This window comes from Elephas maximus, chromosome X (assembly GCF_024166365.1).
Source record: "Elephas maximus indicus isolate mEleMax1 chromosome X, mEleMax1 primary haplotype, whole genome shotgun sequence".
Lineage (NCBI taxonomy): Eukaryota > Metazoa > Chordata > Mammalia > Proboscidea > Elephantidae > Elephas > Elephas maximus.
In genome coordinates this window covers 123935545-123955160 of record NC_064846.1, presented here as the reverse complement: position 1 = coordinate 123955160, position 19616 = coordinate 123935545, and positions in this window count along the sequence as shown.

Below are 19616 nucleotides of genomic sequence, written 5' to 3'. Positions count from 1 at the left end.
AGACAGATTTGTTCATTTTTTTGGCAGTCCATGGTATATTCAATATTCTTTGCCAGCACCACAATTTAAAAGCGTCAGCTCTTCTTCGGTCTTCCTTATTCATTGACCAGCTTTCACATGCATATGATGCGATCAAAAATACCATGGCTTGGGTCAGGCTCACCTTAGTCTTCAGGGTGACATGTTTACTCTTCAACACTTTAAAGAGGTCCTTTGCAGTAGATTTACCCAATGCAATGCATCTTTTGATTTCTTGACTGCTGCTTCCATGGCTGTTGATTGTGGATCCAAGTAAAATGAAATCCTTGACAACTTCAGTCTTTTCTCCGTTTATCATGATGTTGCTCATTGGTCCAGTCGTGAGGATTTTTGTTTTCTTTATGTTGAAGTGCAATCCATACTGAAGGCTGTGGTCTTTGATCTTCATTAGTAAGTGCTTCAAGTCCTTTTCACTTTCAGCAAGCAAGGTTGTGTCATCTGCATAATGCAGGTTTTTAATGAGTCTTCCTCCAATCCTGATGCCCTGTTCTTCTTGATATAGTCCAGCTTCTCGTATTATTTGTTCAGCATACAGATTGAATAGGTATGGTGAAAGAATACAACCCTGACGCACACCTTTCCTGACTTTAAACCAATCAGTATCCCCTTGTTCTGTCCGAAAAACTGCCCCTTGATCTATGTAAAGGTTCCTCATGAGCACAATTAAGTGTTCTGGAATTCCCATTCTTTGCAATGTTATCCATAATTTGTTGTGATCCACACAGTCGAATGCTTTTGCATAGTCAATAAAACACAGGTAAACATCCTTCTGATAGTCTCTGCTTTCAGCCAGGATCTGAGATCAGCAGTAATATCCCTGGTTCCACGTCCTCTCCTGAAACCGGCCTGAATTTCTGGCAGTTCCCTGTGGATATACTGCTGGAGCCAGTTTTGAATGAACTTCAACAAAATTTTGCTTGTGTGTGATATTAATGATATTGTTCTATAATTTCCACATTCGGTTGGATCACCTTTCTTGGGAATAGTCATAAATATGGATCTCTTCCAGTCAGTTGGCCAGGAAACTGTCTTCCATATTTCTTGGCATAGACGAGTGAGCACCTCCAGCGCTGCATCTGTTTGTTGAAACATCTCAGTTGATATTCCATGAATTCCTGGAGCCTTGTTTTTCGCCAATGCCTTCAGAGCAGCTTGGACTTCTTCCTTCAGTACCATCAGTTCCTGATCATATGTCAACTCTTGAAATGGTTGAGCATCAACTAATTCTTTTTGGTATAATGACTCTGTGTATTCTTTCCATCTTCTTTTGATGCTTCCTGCATTGTTTAATATTGTCCCCGTAGAATCCTTCACTATTGCAACTCGAGGCTTGAATTTTTTTTCAGTTCTTTCAGCTTGAGAAACGCTGATTGTGTTCTTCCCTTTTGGTTTTCCATCTCCAGCTCTTTGCACATGTCATTATAATACTTTGTCTTCTCGAGACACCCTTTGAAATTTTCTGTTTAGTTCTTTTACTCCATCAATTCTTCCTTTTGCTTTAGCTGCTCGACGTTTGAGAGCAAGTTTCAGAGTCTCCTCTGACATCCACCTTGGTCTTTCCTTTCTTTCCTGCCTTTTCAATGGCCTCTTGCTTTCTTCATGTATGATGTCCTTCCACAACTTAGCTGGTCTTCGGTCACTAGTGTTCAATGTGTCAAATCTGTTCTTCAGATGGTCTCTAAGTTCAGGTGGGATGTACTCAAGGTCATATTTTGGCTCTCGTGGACTTGCTCTGATTTTCTTCAGTTTCGGCTTGAACTTGCATATGAGCAATTGATGGTCTGTCCCACAGTCGGCCCTTGGCCTTGTTCTGACTGATGATATCAAGCTTTTCCATCGTCTCTTTCCACAGATGTAGTCAATTTGATTTATGTGTGTTCCATCTGGCGAAGTCCATGTGTATAGTTGCCGTTTATGTTGGTGAAAGAAGGTATTTGCAATGAAGAAGTCGTTGGTCTTGCAAAATTCTATCATACGATCTCCGGCATTGTTTCTATCACCAAGGCCATATTTTCCAACTACTGATTCTTCTTCTTTGTTTCCAACTTTCGCATTCCAATTGCCAGTAATTATCAATGCATCTTGATTGCATGTTCGATCAATTTCAGACTGCAGCAGCTGATAAAAATCTATTTCTTCATCTTTGGCCCTAGTAATTGGTGCATGAATTTGAATAATAGTCGTATTAACTGGTTTCCTTGTAGGTGTATGGATATTTTCCTATCACTGACAGCGTTGTACTTCAGGTAACTACGAAGACATTTCTAACCCTTGTAAAATTCTATAGAAGCTCTAATGTAAAATTGCTCTTTGGAACTCCATAGAGATAGCCTGTGTTGCTGCCAGTCCCCGGTGATGTATGCATCTCCTGAGAAAACTTTGTCTTTTGTGACTTGGTGTGTTTTATTGGCTGGACTGCTCCAGGGCACGGACCCTAATCGGGTAACATGTCGAAAAGAGGGTCTATCCTGTTTGATCTGTCTACCTAGATTCTGATTTTTCACCTGCGAAATTTGAGTTTAACTCCCGGTGATGGGAATGAGTGTGAACACTGAAAGATTTTTAAACAGAGACAAATCTAAAATTCATCTTTTATGACTCCAGCTCTGCGATCTGCAATCTATAACTGTGGGGTTAAAGCGGAGATTGACAAAGCGTTGTATCTAATCACTTCATTTAATACCCTTTGCCGTCAAGTCGATTCTGACTCATAGCGACCTTATAGGACAGAGTAGAACTGCCCCATAGAGTTTCCAAGGAGCGCCTGGTGGATTCAAACTCCCGACCTGTTGGTTAGCAGCCATAGCACGTAACCACTACACCACCGGGGTTTCCTCATTTAATAGGGGGATAAAATGGAGGGTCGCTGGAGTCCTCTGTCCAAGATTTGCTATCTTGTGGTTAGAAATAATTTCCCGTGTGTTTTATTTAAATATGTAAGCTTTTTATTAATGTATTTTTCATGCTTTCAAGTGAGGGACTGAACTTATTTCCCTTGTAAGATTTTTAAACAGAGGCATCTAACCCAGCCAAGTCCAGGCCGGAATCCCCCAAACGCCATTCTCGTATGCAGGGGCTTGAGCTCCAACCCCTATCGGAAAGACTTTCCAGAAAATCTGTATGTTGTGTATGTAAAAGCAAGGTTCATTTTTCAAATGCCGAAAACCTGACCAAATCTAGTTTTTCTTTGCTCATTGAACAAGGGTGTTGTATAGGAAATATTGAGATTAAAAAAACTTTCGTAACTCTCATAATTACGTTTCATGTGATTGAAACACACTAGGTAGTTAGACAAATATTACACCACCGTCTTAAGAAAGGAGCCCTGGTGGTGGTGTGGTTAACAGCTTGGCTGCTAACCAAAAGGTCAGTAGTTCGAATCCACCAGCTGCTCCTTGGAAACCATATGGTGTAGCTCTCCTCTGTCCTAGAGGATCGCTATGGGTTGTATTGACTCATTGGCAATGAGTTTGGTTTCGGTCTTATGAAAAGAAGGTGTTAAATTTACTATATACAACAGGGAGAACACTATCAGTGTTCTGATGGGCTGGAGGTGGGTCTGTGCAAGTTTAACTTAAATTTCACACACACAAAATTTATTTTTTGTTATTGTACTTTAGATGAAGGTTTACAGAACAAACTAGCTTCTCATTAAAGGGTTAGTATACATGTTGTTTTGTGACACTGGTTACTGAGACAGGCAGCGGAAATGGGCAGCCGCTGGACAGCGACTGGGTAAGCTAAAACTGCAAAAGCGAAAAATAAGGGGCTGGGGCAAATACCGGACAGAATCAGTCTGAGGTGCCTGTGCAGGTGCAGAACAAAGCACGCATGCACAGACAGCCTCAACTTGCCCTCCCGGTGACATATCACGGAGATTTAGGCAATGGCGGGGGCGGGGGGTCAGGGGAGGGGCTGGGAGGAGCTAAGTCACCATTTTCCCTTTGCTGTGGCCATCTTGTGAATCCTGAACACCAGTGCAACTGCGTTGACCCGACGACAATGACATCATCGTAGAAGCTGTCCACCAATCCTGATGGACCATGTTCCTGAATATGCCCTGCAGATGAGCCCCAACTTTGTTTTCCTCCCCATTTAAACCCCTATGCCTGCTGATTGGGGAGCCATCTTGATGACGAAGTCCCGGTGTGCTCCTTTGCTTGACCAACCAAATAAAGTTTTCTTCTTTTGCTTTCACCCGACTCATGTCTCAGTGTCATGCCGAGTGAGACCTGGAGGACCGGTAACAAATTTTGGTGAGCCAGCAAAGAGACCACTGCTTGGTTTTGGGGTGCACCGGTCCCGACCCATTGAGTACCTCAGTAGCCAGGAGCGGGACCACTTGTTCCATCTGGGCCCCTCTTCGGATTCTGGACAGACATGCTTGAAACCCAAAGGCAATTCTGCAAAGCAAGGGAAGAAATCTGCAGTAATCAGGTAAGCAGTATTTCTGGTGGATTTGAATCCTGGCAGGTCTGTGAGGTGGTCTGTGGTAGATAGGACTAGACCCCTGCCATCTGGTGGGTGCCGCTCTGGGTTGAAGGGAGCTTCCTTCTATCCGGGTGTATCTGGAACCAGTGTTCTTTTGTCTTCTGCGAGTGTATAGGAGTAAGAACATGGTAATACTGAAAGCATTCCTAAGTGTTCACCCTTAAAAACTAGGGTGTATTTTAAAGAATTGGGATAAATTCGGCTATGATCCTATGAAAAAGAAGAAATTTAATTTTCTTATGTAATTCTGCTTGGCCCCAGTATTGTCTAGGGGACCAAGAAAAGTGGTTCGTGAACAGATCACTTAACCACAACAACATCCTTCAGCTAGATTTATGTTGCACAAGACATAGTAAATGGGATGAAAGACATTATGTGGAAGCTTTTATGTCATTGTGTAATGATGAGGAAACCCAGAAGACTTGTAAAATCTGTGTACAAAAGGAAAAAGCCCACCGTGCCACCACCAGTGCTAGTGGCAGATGACTCTTCGGACCCTCTGGGGCCCACGGCCTCCTCCACCTTACCCCGCTTCTCCCGCTCCTGCCCCAGCTGCTGCAGTCCTCCAGCAGTGGGTGCGTGCGTGCGTGTGTGCGTGCAGCTCTTCTCCCGGACCTGCGCTGGGCGGGGGGAGAGGTGGTCAGGGGAGGGGAAAGCGGGCTGGCAGGAAGGGGCGGGGAGTGCACCCCTGCCCCCTTCTTGGCGACTGTCCTTTACCGGGGCCTGGGGGGAAGGGTAGAGAGCCAAATAGGACAGCAGGGCCATCCAAATGTCCTGGAGATCTTCCCTTGTTGCCACCACAAATGAGGGGGGGGGGACGCCCTATCAAGGGACAAATATGGCCCAGGGTGTTGCAGAGCTGGGACAGAGCCAACAGGGAGGTCCAGCTTCCGGCCAGTATCCCCTCTGCCAAACCCCAGCGGCAGACAGGGGCCTGGTTTGGGTTCATGTTTCCTTTAGTACGGTGGACCTGATTAACTGGAAGAATTATGCCCTGGGATATCCTGAGGACCCGATAAAAATGTATGAACTATTTACTATCATCTTTAATTCTTTTGATCCCACATGGGCAGACTGTCAATCTCTCTTAAGCACCCTCCTCTCCCTGAGGAGAGGCGGAAGGTTCTAGACAGGGCCCAAGAGGAAGCCCAGAGACAGAGATGCACTTGATGACATCTCCCCCCTTCAAGACCCCTGCTGGGATCACATTCGCAGGGCAGAATACGGTATGCTCACCCGTTGTTGGGACAGTCTCAGTGGGTCTTAAATATGGAGTTCCTGAGCTCTTAAATTGGAATAAAGTGTATGAGATTAAATAACATAAAGATGAGGATCCTTCAGCTTTCCTTGAAAGGATTTATAGAGCCTTTAGAAAATACACTGATCAGTATCCAGAGGACCCAAAAAATGCCCAGATGGTGTCATGGATTGAATTATGTCCCCCCAAAAATGTGTGTATCAACTTGGTTAGGCCATAATTCCCAGTATTCTGTGGTTGTCCTCTATTTTGTGATTGTAATTTTGTGTTAGGATTAGGGTGGGATTTTAACACCCTTACCAGGTCACATCCCTGATCCACATAAAGGGAGTTTCCCTGCACCACCTTTTATGTCTTAAGAGGAAGGGAAGCAAGCAAAGAGTTGGGAACCTCATACCACCAAGAAAGCAGCTCCAGGAGCAGAGTATGTCCTTTGGACTTGAGGTTCCTGCGCTGAGATGCTCCCAGACCAAGGGAAGATGATACATCACAAGGACCTTCCCCCAGAGCCGATAGAGAGAGAAAACATTCCCCTGGAACTGGTGCCCAGAATTCGGATTTCTAGCCTATTGGACTGTAAGAGAATAAACTTCTCACTTGTGGTATTTTCTGTTGTAACAGCACTAGATGCCTAAGACAGATGGTCAGTAGTATTTTTATAGGACAATGTGCCCCAGACATTGGGAAAAAACTTCATAGGATGGGGCAGTAACTATGAGTATTGGATACCTGGTCGAGATGGCATTCAAGGCTTATAACAACAGGGAAGACAAAGACAGAGAGTGCCAGGTTGCCCTACTAGCAGCAGCAGTACAGGCTAGGCCCCCTGAAGGGAGAAGACCCGCGGGCCCTAGTGGGACCTGACCCCATCCCCCACTGGGAAGGAACCAGTGTGCCTATTTTAATGAAGAGGGCCACTGGAAAAGATAGCATCCCAAGAAAAAAAGTGGGCAATGGGTAACTCAAATGCCAGGCCTCACTCTGAAGGAAGACTCTGATTAGGCTGGACTTAGGGCAGGACCTCGACTCGAACCCCTGGTTATAATGAATGTGGAGGGAAAACCTACTCAATTTTTAGTTGATACTGGAGCTACACACTTGATCCTCACCAAACCAGTCAAATCTCTGTCCAGACATAAGACCCCAGTAGTTGGGGTAGCAGGTAAGGAAGACATCCACCCATTTCTTCAGCCCCTTATCTTCTCCCTCCCTGGTAAAGTGAGAACTCTCACTCTTTCCCGTATATGCCTGATTGCCTTGTCCCATTGTTGGGCTGAGATTTACTAAATAAATTGCAGGCTAAAATACACTTCAGCCAGGGACAGATGCATGTTCAAGTTCCAGTAGAAAAGGGTTGGAAAGCACACTTGCTGTTGTGTTCCACTCCGCAAAATCAGGGACAAGAAACAATCCGTTTTCTTGCCAAGCCATGGTGGCAAAGAGTAACCTGGTAGTGTGAGCCACTCAAAGACCAGGCAGGACACATAGTGCAGTCCCAGTAAAGGTTGAGCTACTGCCAGGAATAACCCTGCCTAGGCTAAAACAATACCCTGTAGGAGAAGAGGCTCGGTTGGCAGTACAGCCTTTAATACAGAGGTACTTAGAATTTGGACTGCTAAGGCCCTGCACATCTGCATTTAACACTCCCATCCTGCCTGTGAAGAAGAAAGATGGCTCCTATCAATTCATCTGAGATCTGCATGCTATCAACCAGATAACGGTAACCGTACACCCCACCATGGCTGTCTTAGGCTGGGTTCTCTAGAGCAGCAAAATCAGTAAAGTGTATAAATATATATATATAGAGAGAGATTTATATCAAAGAAATGGCTCACTTGATTGTAGAGGCTAAAAGGTCCCAAGTCCATGGGTTAGGATAGAGGCTTCTCCCGATTCACATAGCTGCAGGGGCTGGTGAACCCAAGAACGGCAGGTCTGAGAGCAGGGCTCTGCTCACAGGCTGTGAAGATGGATGAATCCCAAGATCGGCAGATAAGCTGATAGCTCAAGTCCCAAGAACCAGAGGTCAGATGAACAGGAGGCAGCCGCAGGATCCAGAGTGAACAAAAAGCCAGAATGTCTGCTTGTATTGGATGCAGGCCACATCCCCAAGGAATCTCCCTTTCAACTGACTGGCTGCTCACAGCAGATTCCATCATGGAAGTGGTCACATATAAACACTGGGAATTATGGCCCAGCCAAGTTGACACACAATCTTAACCATCACAGTGGCTAATCCTTGCTCTCGACACTGTTACCTGCTGGAAAATTTTCTCAGTCTTAGATTTAAAGGATGCTTTCTTCTGCGTGTCCTTGGATCCCAGTAGCCAAGAGATTTTTGCCTTTGAATGGGAAGACCTATATACTAGACAAAAACAAGAATTTTGCTGGCAAGTTCTACCTCAGGGCTTTAAAAACAGTCCCACTCTGTTTGGAACCAGCTCCAAAGGCTGACACTGACTGATTGCACCCTGTGGCAGTATGTGGATGACTTATTGATTGCCAGCTCCGATGAGTTCAGCTGCGCAGAGAACACTGCGACTGTGTCAAACTTTCTGGCAGAGGCCGGGTATAGGGCGTTGAAAGAAAAGGTCCAAATGGTTCAGCAGAAGGTCACTTCTTTGGGGTTTATCATCAGTGAGGGAAAGCAGGAGCTCCATCCAGACAGGAAAGAATCTATATGTAGACTAGCACCCCCAGAGAATCGGAAACAGGTCTAAGGGTTCCTGGGGATGGCAGGCTTCTGCAGGATATGAATCCCTAATTTTGGGCTACTTACCAAGCCCCTCTATGCCCTCCTAGAAGTAAAAGAGACAGACCTGTTTCTTTGGACTAGACAAGAACAAACAGCATCTGAGGGGGTTAAAAAGGTCCTACTAGAGGCCCCAGTGTTAGGACTCCCGGACTTGCATAAACCTTTTGATCTTTTTGTGCATAAGCATCAGGGCATAGCTGCAGGTGTCCTCACCCAAAATCTAGGCTCCTGGAGGTGACCGATAGCTTACTTCTCCAAGACTATGGACCCAGTCACCTGTGGGTGGCCAGTGTGCCTTAAAGCGGTAGCAGCCACTTTACAGATCCTGAAAGCAACCAAAAAGCTAACCTTGGGCCAAACTATTCGAGTTCATGCCCCTCATTCGGTACTCACTATGCTGGGACAAAGGGGGAGACATTGACTATCCCAAAGTTGAATAATTCAATACCAGGGCTTTCTGGCTGATAATCCCAATGTGTTGGTCCAATCTGCTGTCGCTCTAAGTCCGGCCACCCTTCTCCCCGCTCTGCCCCTGGGAGACCGCATCCACCATGACTGTGTCCAGACGGTGGATCTGGTCTATGCCAGCTGCCCAGACCTACAAGATCAGCCTCTAATGGACGCTGACTTAGAGATCTTCACGGATGGGAGTAGCTTTGTAGAGGATGGCCAATGGAGGGCTGGCTATGCAATTGTCAGCCTCACCGAAGGCCTTGAAGTGAACGCTCTCCCCAGCGGAACCTTGTCCCAAAAGCCCAAGCTGTTTGCAATGATCCAGGCTTTACAGCTGACCAAGTCCAAGTGAGTGACTACTTGCATGGACTCGAAGTATGTATTTTCAGTTTTATATACGCATGGGGCTTTGTGGAAACGGGGCTTTTGAATTCAGCCAGTAAAGAAATCAAACACGGCCAACAGACTTTACAACTCTTTCAGGTGGTGCTACTCCCCTCTGTGAGCTGCAAAGAACATCAGCACGGATATACAGCAGTGGCCCAGGGCAACTGAAGGGCCAACTTAGAGGACAAGCAGGCAGGAAGAATAATGGCCCCAGTGGTAGTTGCTGCCCTCTTCCCACATCCTAGCTTGCCACCAGCCACAGAAGGCCCTGGTTACAGTAAAAGAGACCTTTATGTGGCCAATCAGTGGCAACTCCAGAAATAGGATAAGTAGTTCGGCACAAGGGATGCGAACCTATTCATTCCACAACACAGGATCCCCAACATCCTAAAGCACCTACATGAGACTACCAACTACAGCCGAGAAGCAATGTATGATTGGGTAAAGAGACACTGTCAGCCAGAATTTGCAGGCTGTTATCAGAGATGTTACTAGACAGTGTGTCACCTGTCGGAAAAACAACCCCAAGACCTTCTTGGCAGCACCAGAGGGGACCCAGTACCAAGGATATGTTCCGGGAGAAGACTGGCAGATAGACTTCACTGAGATGTCCTGGGATCCAGGTAATTACAGGTATCAGCTAGTGTTCGTAGACACCTTTTCCAGTTGGGTCAAAGCATTCCCTGTAGGACTGAAAAGGCCACAGAAGTTGCCAAAAGACTGCTGGAAGACATCATCCCCAGGTTTGGCCTCCCCCAAGCCATCAGGAATGACAGTGGAACACACTTTACTCCTCAGGTCACACAACTTGTACCCTGATAGCTGGGGATTAAGTGGTGTCTTCACAGTGCATGGAGACCCCAATCCAGTGGACAAGTAGAAAGAATGAACCACGTTTTGAAGCCTTGTTGTTGTTGTTAGGTGCCGTTGAGTTGGTTCTGACTCATAGCGACCCTATGTACCACAGAATGAAACACTGCCTGGTCCTGCACCATCCTTACAATCGCTGTCATGCTTGAGCCCGTTGTTGCAGTCACTGTGTCAATCCACCTCGTTGAGTGTCGTCCTCTTTTCCGCTGACCCTGTACTTTACCAAGCATGATGCCCTTCTCCAGTGACTGATCCCTCCTGACAACATGTCCAGAGTATGTAAGACAGTCTCGCCATCCTTGCCTCTAAGGAGTATTCTGGTTGTACTTCTTCCAAGACAGATTTGTTCATTCTTTTGGCAGTCCGTGGTATATTCAATATTCTTCACCAACACCACAATTCAAAGGCATCAATTCTTTGGTCTTCCTTATTCATTGTCCAGCTTTCACAGGTATGATGCAATTGAAAATACCATGGCTTGGGTCAGGCTCACCTTAGTCTTCAAGGTAACATCTTTGCTTTTCAACACTTTAAAAGAGGTCCTTTGCAGCAGATTTGCCCAATGCAATGTGTCTTTTGCTTCCTTGACTGCTGCTTCCATGGGTGTTGATTGTGGATCCAAGTAAAATGAAATCTTTGACAACTTCAGTCTTTTCTGTTTATCATGATGTTGCCTATTTGTCCAGTTGTAGGATTTTTGTTTTCTTTATGTTGAGGTGCAATCCATACTGAAGGCTGTGGTCTTTGATCTTCATCAGTAAGTGCTTCAAGTCCTCTTCACTTTCAGCAAGCAAGGTTGTGTCATATGCATACCGCAGGTTGTTAATGAGTCTTCCTCCAATCCTGATGCTGCTTTCTTCATCATATAGTCCAGCTTCTCAGATTATTTACTCAGCATACAGATTGAATAGGTATGGTGAAAGGATACAACCTTGACGCACACCTTTCCTGACTTTAAACCACTCAGTATCCCCCTTATTCTGTCCAAACAACTGCCTCTTGACCTGTGTACAGGTTCCTCATGAGCACAATTAAGTGTTCTGGAATTCCCATTCTTTGCAATGTTATCCATAATTTGTTACGATCCACACAGTTGAATGCTTTTGCATAGTCAATAAAACACAGGTAAACATCCTTCTGGTATTCTCTGCTTTCAGCCAGGATCCATCTGAGATCAGCAATGATATGCCTGGTTCCACGTCCTCTTCTGAATCCGGCCTGAATTTCTGGCATTTCCTTGTGGATATGCTGCTGCAGCCGCTTTTTAATGATCTTCAGCAAAATTTTGTTTGTGTTATTAATGATATTGTTCAATAATTTCTGCATTTGGATAAATTCCCCCACGTGCCTGTCAGTTTGTTGTACTGTGGGGACTTGCGTGTTGCTGTGATGCTGGAAGCTATGCCACCGGTATTCAGATACCAGCAGGGTCACTCACGGAGGACAGGTATCAGCTGAGCTTCCAGACTGACAGACTAGGAAGAAGGACCTGGCAGTCTACTGAAAAGAATTAGCCAGTGAAAAACTTATGAATAGTAGCGGAACATTCGAAGTCTGGTAGCTGGATATATGCGAAGACCTGGAATGCTGCAGACCTGGCAGAAAAATGAAAGGGATCTTTTGAGGTGTCGATGTCAACTCACACTGCAGTCAGGATCACCGGAACGGGTGCATGGATCCACCGCTCTTGCATCAAACTGGCTCCCGCTCCAGATATCGACCAACAAACCCTGCAAAAATAAATAAGAATTGGCAAGACTGGTAATTGGGAGACTCAGCCTTTAGAGGGTTTAAAGTGGTTGTTTAAGAGGAAACAGGCAACATAGACAGTTGTGACAGTTGATCGTCATCCCCTGGTGGCTGTGTATGTTGTTTTCGCCTTATTGGTAGTTATTTTCTGATTTCATACGACCTGGTGCTTTTTTTCCTGCTGGGCTCAGTGACTGACTGTCAACTAGCTCTGTTCATAACTCTGTTCATGCTTTGGGCTCTCACTCTCCTATGCACGCTGCTACACCCATGCGGCCTGACATAATTTCCACCCATTCCCTCACGTCTTAGATATCTTGTTTGTTTATCTCCTACGTCTCTCTGGGGGAGAGACAAGAACTCCAAAATGGCAAGATAACTATCTCATAAGTACCTCAAACACTCTCCACTTGGAAGATTGCTGGGTCTGCTTCACCTTCCCCCACCCGCCTGCACCAGGACTGAAGACAGTGTAGAAACAGTCCCAGCATCAGTTATACCCAAATACCCCCACCTACTAAAAACACCACCAGATTCCCCACACAGTGTGTCCCCCTCTGGGCCCATCTTTCATTCACTCCCATATATGGGATTAATATTTTCTGGGTTGAGAACTGAACCTACTCCGTCTGTTCACAGCTCATTGACCAAGAGTTTAATTCCTCTAATTACAATAAGGACTTTGTCCAGCAGACTATCCAGAGTCTCACTGACTTCAATGCTAAAACCCCAGGCAACTGAAATGAGACAACTTGTATCTAAACTAATCTGACCAACCAAATCTGCTGCACAGGGGCATCTACCGAGGGGTGATATCTAGGAATTTCCCAAGAACTTTTTATCTGCCCTTTAACTATTGCTTGCCCTACCACATGGGGCCTATACCCGCAGGCATATTCCATCACCTCCAAACCATATTTACAATGCCACAAGAGAATACCAAATCCCCGCACGCCAAGTATTCCAACCTGAACTTTATGGCTGAGCTTGCAGAGCAACACTTGGCTCAAGCAAGCTAATACCACCTTCCGTAACTGCAGCATCACTGAATCTCTGTGTGCCCCCAATGGATGTGTCTTGATATGCAGATCTGGCTCATACCCAAATAGCTGCAGTCCAGCTTATTGTTATCCAAGCTATGGATGGGCAACTCCTTGCATCAACCCTGTCACTACCACCGGTCAATGCTCCCTAGGATTTTTGTCCCTCTCAGGCACTAGTGTCTGAATATACCAGGCCTCCAACCGAACCTCCAGTTATAGACAAAAGAAAGCACTAGGTTTAATTCTGGCTGGGGCAGGTGCAGTAACAGGGCTTCTGGCCCCTTGGGGAGGATTTACTTATCATGAAACCACTCTCCGTAATCTGACTTTGTCCAGAAAGAATATTGCACAGTCCACTCAAGCCACTGAAGCTCACCAAAAGAGCCTTTACTCTCTGGCAAGGAGTGGTCTTAGACCATCATATCACTCTGGGCTACCTGCTAGCTTAACAAGGAGGCATTTGTGCAGTAGCTAACACCTCTTGCTGCATTTACGTCAACACCTCAGGAGAGGTGGAAATAAATGTGAAAAAGATTTATGAAAAAGCTGAATGGCTACACAAGTTCAACCAAGGCCCAACTTCACAGATCTCTGGAATGCAGTAAAGGCTGCAAGCCCAAGCTTAATGTGGTTTCTTCCCCTTCCTTTGGACTAAACTTTCCTTGTGTCTTTGGTCTTCTTCATTCTCCTTTGCTCTACCAGGATGGGATAAGTAGGTGTTATCTTAGATGGATGCTCGCAGGCTTTTAAGACCCCGGTTGCTGTTCACCACAGTCGGATGTAGAATATTTTCTTTTCTTTCTTTAAAGTGTACTTAAATGGAAGTTTACAGAGCAAACAAATTTCTCCTTAAACAATTAATACACATATTGTTTTTGTGGCATTGATTGCCAACCCCACGACATGTCAACACTCTCCCCTTCTCGATCTTGGGTTCCCCATTACCAGCTCTTCTGTCCCCTTATTCCTTCTCCTCCTTGCCCCTGGGCTGGTGTGCCCATTTTGTCTCATTTTATTTGATGGGCCTGTCTAATCTTTGGCTGAAGGGTAAACCTCAGGAGTGACTTCAGTACTGAGTTAAAAGGCAGCCCAGGGGCCATACTCTCCGGGTTTCTTCAGTCTCTGTCAGACCAGTAAGTCTGGTCTTTTTTTTTGTGTGTGTGTGTGTGTGTGTGTGTGTGTGAGTTAGAATTTTCTACATTTTTCTTCAGCTCTGTCCAGGACCCTCTATTGTGATCCCCGTCAGACCAGTCAGTGGCGGTAGCCAGGCACCATCTAGTTGTACTGGACTCAGTCTGGTGGAGGCCGTGGTAGTTGTGGTCCATTAGTCCTTTGGACTAATCTTTCCCTTATGTCTTTGGTTTTCTTCTTTCTCCCTTGCTCCAGATGGGGTGAGACCATTGGAGTATCTTAGATGACTGCTCACAAGCTTTTAAGACCCTGAATGCTACTCACCAAGTAGAATGTAGAACATTTCCTTTATAATCTATGTTATATACCAATTGAGCTAGATGTTCCCTGAGACCATGGTCCCCAGAGCCCTCAGCCCAGCAATTCCGTCCCTCAGGGAGTTTGGATGTGTCTATGGAGCTTCCATGACCTTGCCTTGAACAAGTGGTGCTAGTTTCCCCAGTATTGTGTAAAGTCTTACCCTTCACCAAAGTTACCACTTATCTACTGTCTGGTTAGTATTTTTCCCTCCCCACCCCTCCCCTGCCTTGTAACTATCAAAGATTGTTTCTTTCTGTGTGGAAACCTTTTCATGAGTGTTAATCATAGTGGTCTCATACAGTATTTGTCTTTTTGTGATTGACTTATTTCATTCAGCATAATGTTCTCCAGATTCATCCATGTTGTGAGATGTTTCGAAGATTCATCATTGTTTTTTGTCATTGCATAGTATTCAATTGTGCATATGTACTATAGTTTGTTCATCCATTCATCTGTTGATGGGCATTTAGGTTGTTTCCATCTTTTTGCTATTGTGAATAGTGCTGCAATGAACGTGGGTGTGCATATGTCTATTCGTGTGATGGATCTTATTTCTCTAGGGTGTATTCCTAGGAGTGGGATTGCTGGTTTGTATTTCTATTCCTCGCTTTTAAAGGAAGCACCATATCACTTTCCAAACTGGTTGTACCATTTTGCATTCCCACCAGCAGTACATAAGAGTTTTGATCTCCCTGCAACCTCTCCAACACTTGTTATTTGTTTTTTTTTTTTTTTTAATTTGTGCCACTAATGTTGGGGCGAGATGGTATTTCATTGTAGTTTTGATTTGGATTTCTCTAATGGCTAGTGATCTCTAGCATTTCCTCATGTGTCTGTTAGCCATCTGAATGTCTTCTTTGGTGAAGTGTCTGTTCATATCCTTTGCCCATTTTTTAACTGGATTGTTTGTCTTTTTGTTGTAGGGGTGTTGGATTTTCCTATAGATTTTAGAGATTAGACCTTTGTTGGATATGTCATAGCCAAAATTTTTTTCCCTGTCTCTAGGTTGTCTTTTTATTCTTTTGGTGAAGTGTTTTGATGAGCCTAAGTATTAATTTTTAGGGAATACCATTTATCTAGCTTATCTTTTGGTGTTTGTCTATTGTTAATTATGGTTTTATGCTGTTTATGCCGTATATTGGAAACCCTAGTGGCGTAATGGTTAAATGCTATGGCTGCTAACCAAAGAAAGGGTCAGCAGTTTGAATCTACCAGGTGCTCCTTGGAAACTCTATGGGGCAGTTCTACTCTGTCCTATAGGGTCACTATGAGTCGGAATCGACTCGACGGCACTGGGTTTGGTTTTTGGTTTGGTATGCCGTATATTAGGGCCTCTAGTGTTGACCCTATTTTTTCCTCCATGATCATTGTGGTTTTTGGTTTTATATTTAGGTCTTTGATCCATTTTGAATTAGTTTTTGTGTATCGTGTGAAGTATGGCTCCTGTTTCATTTTTTTTACAAATGGACATCCAGTTTTGCCAGTACCATTTGTTAAAAAAAGACTGTCTTTTTCCCATTGAATGGACTTTGGGACTTTCTAAAATATCAAATGGCCGTAGGTAGATGGATTTACCTCTGGGTCCTCGATTTGTTCAGTTGATCAATGTGTCTGTCATTGTACCGTACCAGGCCGTTTTGACTACCATAGCTGTACAGTATAAGTTTTGAGGTCAGGTAGTGTGAGGCATCTTACTTTGTTCTTCTTCAGTAATACTTATCTGGGGCCTCTTTCCTTTCCATATAAAGTGAATGATTAGATTTTCCATGTCATTAAAGAATGCTCTTGGTAATTGGATTGGGATTGCGTTGTATTTATAGATTACTCTACGAAGAATTGACATTTTTACAATGTTGACTCTACCTATCCATGAGCATCATGTGATTTTCCATTTATGTAAGTCTCTTTCTTGCAGTAGTGTTTTGTAGTTTTCTTTGTATAGGTCTTTTACATCTCTGGCTAGATTTATTTCTAAGTATTTTGCTTTTTTAGGGGATATTATAAATGGTATAGTTTTCCTGATTTCCTATTCATAGTTTTCTTTATTGTTTTTTAGGAACCCAACTGATTTTTGTATGTTTGTCTTGTATCCTGCTACTCTGCTGAATCTTTCTATTAGTGCCAGTAATTTTCTTGTGGAGTCTTTAGGGTTCGCTATGTGTAGTATCATATCATCCCTGGATAGGGATAGTTTTACTTCTTCCTCACCAATTTGGATGCAGTTTATTTCTTTTTCTTGACTTATTGCTCTAGATAGGACTTCTAACACAATGTTATAAAGGAGTGGTTGTAAAGGGTATCCTTGTCTTGTTCCCATCCGCAGGGGGAATGTTTTCAGCCTCTCTCCACTATATTGGCTGTTTGTTTTCTATAGATGCCTTCATTATGTTGAGGAATTTCTTTTCTATTCTTACTGGGAGTTTTTGTCAGGACTGGGTGTTGGACTTTATCGACACTTTTCTGTGTCGATTGAGATGATCATGTGATTCTTTTTTTATTTATGTGGTGGATTACATTGATTGATTTTTCTAATGTTGAGCCATTCTTGCATACTTGGTATGAATCCCATTGGTCAGGGTTATTATTTTTTTAATATGGTGCTGAATTCTATTGGGTAGAATTTGGTTGAGAATTTTTGCATCTATATTCATGAGAGATATTGGTCTGTAATTTTCTTTTTTTGTGGTGTCTTTGCCTGGTTTTGGTATCAGGGTTATGCTCGCTTCATAGAATGAATTCAGAAGTATCCCCTCCTTTTCTGTGTTCTGAAATAATTTGAGTAGTACTGGTGCAAGCTCTTCTCTGAATGTTTGGTGGAATTCTCCAGTGAAGACATCTGGGCCAGGACTTTTTTTTTGTTGGGAGTTTTTTTTTTAATTACCTTTTCAATCTCTTCTCTTTTTATGGGGGTGTGCAGATTTTCTACCCCAGTATGTGTTAGTTTTTTTTATGTGTTAGTTTAGGTAGGTGGTATGTTTCTAGGAATTTGTCCATTTCTTCTAGGTTTTCAAATTTGTGGGAGTACAGTTTTTCATAGTAGTCTGCTATGATCCTTTTCATTTCAGTTTGCTCTGTTGTAATGTCCCCCATTTCACTTCTTATTTGGATTATTTGCTTTGTCTCCTTTTTTCTTTTGTCAATTTGGCCAGTGGTTTGTTGATTTTCTTTATCGTTTCAAAGAACAAACTTTTGGTTTTGTTGATTCTGTTGTTTTTCTATTCTCTACTTCTGCTCTGATGTTTATTATTTCCTTTCTTCTGCTGGCTGTGGGCTTCTTTTGCTGTTCTCTTTCTATTCCTTTGAGTTGTAAGGCTAATATTTTGATTTTGTCCCTTTCTTCTTTTTTGATGTGTGCACCTGTTTCTATAAATTGACCTGGGACCACTGCCTTAGCTGTGTCCCATAGGTTTTGTTATGATGTATTTTCATTCTTATTTGATTATAGGAATTTTTTTATTCCATCTTTGATTTGGTTTTAAAGCAAGGTATCACTCAGTTTCCATGTATTTGATTTTGTATTTTCTTTGCTCTTCCTGTTATTAATGTCTACTTTTATGGCATTGTGGCCACAGAAGATGGTTTATATTATCTCAATGTTTTCAGTTTTGTTGAGGGTTGCTTAGTGGCTTAGGATGTGGTCTATTCTGGAGAATATTCCATGTGTGTTGGAAAAGAATGTATAATTTGCTGCTGTTGGGTGGAGTGTTCTGTATATGTGTATGAGGTCAAGGTGGTTGATTGTGGCCTTAAGATCTTCTGTATCTTTGCTGAGGTTCTTTCTAGATGTTCTGTCCTTTACCAAGAGTTGTGTGTTGAACTTTCCTATTATTGTGGATCTGTCAATTTCTCTTTTCAATGGTGTTAGAGTTTGTTTTATGTATTTTAGAGCCCTGTCATTGGGTGTGTAGATATTTTTTATGTCATCATGGTGGACTAGCCCTTTAATCATTTTATAATGTCTGTCCTTGTCTTTTATGGTGGATTTTGCCTTAAAGTCTATTTTATCTGAGATTAGTATTGCCACTCCTGCTCTTTTGGGTAGCTGTTTGCTTGATATATATTTTTTCCATTCTTTGATTTTTAATATATTGATGTCTTTGTTTCTAAGGTGTGTCTCTTGTGGACAGCATATTGATGGGTCATTTTTTTTTTTCAATTCATTCTGTCACTGTCTCTTTGTGGGTGTATTTAAGCCACTTACATTCAGTGTGATTATTGATACATGTGAGTTTATTGCTGTTATTTGGTAGTGCTTTTTTGTGCGATGCTGACATTTTCTTTGTTCCTCTTACTCTCCTGTGCTGAGTTTGTTTTGTTTTGTGAAATTTTTTTTTCATTATTGTAGATTTTGTGTTTACTGAGACTTCAAGTTTTCCTTTATTTTGGTGAGTAGGTTTGTCAACTTTCTTTTTGGTTACCTTGAAATTTACCTTTATCTTTCTAAGTTTGAACCCGTCTTTATTACTTGATATCGCCTTGACATTCTCTCCACTTGAAAGTTCTATATCTACACCATGTATTTCCCCTTTTATTTTTCTGACATTGTCATCATTTACAGATTGACATTTCTAGTTTCCTGTCTTGAATCATTTAGTTTTGTTTTATTCCTGAGAGTTCATTACCTAGGTCAGTATTTGGCTGATACTGTCCTGTGTCCTACTTTCCGGTTGTTGTCTGATATTGTTTGTTCTCTAACCAAAGGACTCCCTTTAGTAATTCTTGTAAGTTTGATTTGGTTTTTACAAATTCCCTTAATTTCTTTTTAGCTGGAAATGTCCTAATTTCACCATCATATTTGAGAAAGAGTTTTGCAGGATATATTATTCTTGTTCGGCAATTTTTTTTCTTTCAAGGTTTTATATATATCCTCCCATTGCCTTCTTGCCTGCATGGTTTCTGCTGAGTAATCAAAGCTTAGACTTATTGCTTCCCCTTCGTATGTGACTTTTTATTTTTCTTGAGCTGCTTTCAGGATTCTTTCTTCATCTTTAATTTTGATGAGTGTGATTATGATATGTCTTGGTGACTTTCTTTTGGGGTCTATTCTGTGTGGGTTTCATTGAGCTTCTTGGATGGTCAC